The sequence below is a fragment of the Sycon ciliatum genome, unplaced genomic scaffold (genome assembly GCF_964019385.1).
Source record: "Sycon ciliatum unplaced genomic scaffold, ocSycCili1.1 SCAFFOLD_2691, whole genome shotgun sequence".
Classification (NCBI taxonomy): domain Eukaryota; kingdom Metazoa; phylum Porifera; class Calcarea; order Leucosolenida; family Sycettidae; genus Sycon; species Sycon ciliatum.
Window position 1 is genome coordinate 382 of NW_027044982.1, and position 4191 is coordinate 4572.

The following is a 4191-nucleotide window of genomic DNA, read 5'->3' on the forward strand; positions in this document are numbered from 1 at the left end:
CCTTTGATACAACATCCAGTGCTGGGACCTCCACAGCAAGCCATTTCCACAGCGCTGCACACCAAATCCAGGATACCCTCAGAAACCGGCAAAGACTACCACTCACGTTTCACTACTGCCTAGTACTGAATCCTACCTGACTTCTTGACACGACTCAAACTTGCCAAAGTCACTAAATCAATGTCAACTACAATAATCAAGCCACATATCTGCAACGTCACGAGGGTGCTGGCAAAAGTCCTGCTGCACGGCGGCGGGCTTCGCCCGCCGCCGTGCAGCCCAATACGTGGCTCAAAAACCTGATTTTTTGGACCTGGAGCAAAATTCTGCACACTTTCACGTGTTTCCATGATACGACAAGTTGCGCACGGTCTGCTCACATTCAAATACAGTGCTGCCAACAAATGACAGCGTGCAACAAAAAAATCTTTCCTTGCAAGGGCACATTTTCGGCCATAACTCTTGAACGGCCGGCCAGATCGGGACACAATTTTCAGAGAATTTGCAGCTATTCATGCTCTTTCAACAGACGTAGCACTCAATATGAATTTACAAATTCGATTTTTCAGCGAATTTTTGGGTAGTCTGCCACCTTAAGAGCGGGCTGCACACCTTATGTAATGATCTGTAAATAAGTACGAACAATTTGAATCTCAAACGTAAGGAGATAGATTATAAGCTAGGTGGTATCTGGCTAGAATAGTAGAAATGTCACTAAGTGCGAATCAGGGAGTAGTATAATGACACGTGTACTAGTACACCTTGTGTTTTTCGATTTTTGACAGCATGTTACAAGGCGAGGACGCGTAGTGCTCCTGACATGCTGTCAAAAATCGAAAAACATGTTAAGGCAAAAATCAAAATTTCACCAGTTGTAGTCTTCGGGGTGCTGAGTTGAATGGTCTTGGTCCGAGAAAGCTGAGACGCTCCCTTCCTACTTGAATCCCAATCGAACTCGCGCACTTCCACCGAAACTGGGTGACTGCGCCCTACGAGATGGGGATTTGTATGCAAAATGTCACTAAAAGCGCCATTTCGTTCTTATAAAAGCACGGATGACCGCGATTGGCCCATATGTTGTAGTCTTTTGGACGCTGAGTCGACTGGTTTTGGTCCGAAAAGGCTGCGATGCAGCGTTCCTCCTTTATTCCCAATCGAACATGGTTGAACAAGCGGTCACGTGCTCCTGCGTACACCAGTCAGCTGGTCACCGTGCCTGCAGGGTACAACTTACAGCCTGTTTTGACCTTTTTTGGGTGCAGTCCTGTCACTCGAGTTGAACCTTGGTGTGAAAGTTGTCGCCTGCTGGCGTGGTGACCAGGTGATGGGGCTGTTAAGTGTGACGTCACGGCTCCTTCGATACGCATAGCAACGGAGAGCACTGGGGACAAACAAAAGTCGCGTCCTCTGGATGGAACCAGATGTCAAGGGCAACAGCATCTAAATGACTGGAGAGACAGTTGTTTTTCTTTGCTTTTTCTTCAAGCGATTGTTGTCGCTCTTCACTCCTTGTTCTTTCCTCTACAAAACTCCTGTAGTCGTCGAGTGCCTTCATGATGGCTGTGAAATTGGCTGCCCACAGTAAAACTCCGTGTTTGAGAGTGCTTTGAAGATGTTTCGCGTCCTGATGGATCAAAGTATGAGCGCTCCTTGTGGATTCGATTATATATAAGTGAGTTGTTCAAGAAATCAGTGTCTTCTTTCTGTCTCTGCCCTCACGCTGGCACAATATCAGCCTCTATATCCATGACAGCTCGTACCTCCCGTAAACTGCATGACTTAGATATATTTTCGCCCTCCGTGGTGATTGAAGACCCGTGGAAGAATTTATTATGTTCAGAATGATGTCCTAAGAATATAAAATAAAATAATTCTAGGGAATTGTCATAGGGTATTTTTGGAAGGATGGAGACAGAGAGAGAGAGCACTGTTTGAAGTGTTTGTCTCACTGTAATTACTCCAGATTATTGAATGTTGTATGATCTACTCTATATTTTCCACAATGGTTTTTCCTGATTTGCGGGATCTCTTCTTTTGCTGTTTGCGTGTTTACAGGAAGTGGCTGTCTGGTGTAACTGCACCAGATCCTGGGGAAATTAAGTCACATGCAGAGGCAGGGTCGTCCAGTGATGCAACACTGCCGTTCTGTGTGCAACGTTACCGCTAATACCTCCGGCGAAAACACAAAAAAGACAAACACGTGAAAAGACTACAGTATTGACCGTTCTGCTAATAAATGCATGACTGCTCCGACAGTCGATAATCGAAACACAGAGCACCAGCATGATGTTTTCATATTGGGAACCACACAACAGCTCAATTCTCAAGCCCAAAAATTGATGAATACAAATACAGAGCGACGCAACAAGAGGTCATCCGGCAACCAAACAAACCTGGGTCTAATGCACTGAATAGTCCTGAAATACGCAGGCCAGACAAAGCAGTGCAAGCATAATGTTACAAGGTACATGCATTGCAGAACAAAGTGTAACCAAAGATACGCAGGGTTATAGCTGCACACTTGTGCATGTGCTCGCTCAGCCCAAGAACACACGATCATGATGATAGAAACAATCCGGGGAAAACACGCTAACACCGAAGTAAGCATCAACACGTAAATAGTGCAGCTCTGAAAAAATTACATTGACATGTACATTGGTGTGTCGAGTAGTATCAGGCTTGAATAATCATCCAACCAAGACTTCATCAGGTCCCAGACGCTGAGATCGCACGCCGAATGTGAAGTGCATCTAGCCTTGAACCTGTCGCACAAGGCACACATATATGGCAAAATGACATCCACTCTGATTATTTCCAGAGGCCAATAATGACAGAACACAGAAATGAAACCACGGGCTCAACCAAGTAAACGCAAAGGAAGTTAGTCAAAATAATCCATGCAGTGCTCTTTTAATTGCAGCGCTGATTGCAGTGTTGCGCCATACCCGCTGAGCACAGACACAACTCCATTCGTCAGGGGCAAGACATACATGTACTCTTTTGGAACAAAGTCATAAAGTACAGCGTTCCAATGACATTACGGACACCTCGTGTAAATGCATGGTCTGTTCATCTGGCCGACTCGGCCACGCATGAGAGTGTGTGCATGTACATGCGCACATACCATGTATTCGGTGCGTATGGTATACCAGTTGCGGGACAATGAAGATGGAATCATTATCATGATGTTACATGTACATCTACAGTGTATGTTTGAGTGTAAAGTAAATTTTATTTTATTGCACTTTTCTTCGACACAACTAATTACTTACTTCACATGTTCGCATTTCTCATAATCGATCCACCTGCACTCCGTATCAGTCGAGGAAAAATTCTCCCAGATATACACTAGTCACCACAGCCATGTGATGACATTGGGATGGGCCCCAAGCAGTGCACGATTGCACTCTCTAGTTACAATAAATTTGGCCAGATTATCTGTGAAGACAAAATGCAATGCATAGCGCCAATCGATGGATGAAGAGAGAGTTTGTAAATACCCATATCTTTCCACTTGTTCAGGGGCTTACCTTTTGGAGTTCACATCGTTTACACGATCTCTCATGCTGTCTTGCACCTTGGTTTTGTTGACCATGAATACGCCAACCCAGAAAACATTCTACAGGAGCTACTAATGCAGAGCGTTTTTCACGCTCGATCTCGGCGATCTACCTTGTCACGCCAATAAAATCCTCCATGACGCTGGCTACAATCACAAGAGACGTCTCAGTCAGGTAATGAGCACGACAACATCGTCGAGATCAAGGACAAAGAGAAAACAAAACACTCACTGAAAACAGCAAAGAAGAAACGAAGAAATGTACACGATTCCTATATGTTGCCACTGACAACTGGGTCTGTGGAGACGACGCTACTTTTGTTTGTCCCCAGTGGGATCGTTGTTATGCGTATCGAAGGAACTGTGACGTCATCACTTAACAGCCCCATTTGGGCACCCAGGAGCACGTGACCACTTCTTCAACCATGTTCGATTGGGAATAAAGGAGGAACGCTGCATCGCAGCCTTTTCGGACCAAAACCAGTCGACTCAGCGTCCAAAAGACTACAACATATGGGCCAATCGCGGTCATCCGTGCTTTTATAAGAACGAAATGGCGCTTTTAGTGACATTTTGCATACAAATCCCCATCTCGTAGGGCGCAGTCACCCAGTTTCGGTGGAAGTGCGCGA

General features: G+C 45.3%; 1 long non-coding RNA gene across 1 annotated transcript; it reads right to left on the reverse strand.

The window, feature by feature from the left end:
* Positions 1-2201: 2201 nt before the first annotated feature.
* LOC135830775 (uncharacterized) lies at positions 2202-3803 on the reverse strand. The gene is made up of 3 exons (XR_010556106.1): positions 3531-3803; positions 3273-3438; positions 2202-2762 (listed from the first exon to the last, which is right to left on the reverse strand). It is a non-coding gene; the product is annotated as an uncharacterized LOC135830775 (long non-coding RNA).
* Positions 3804-4191: the final 388 nt, after the last annotated feature.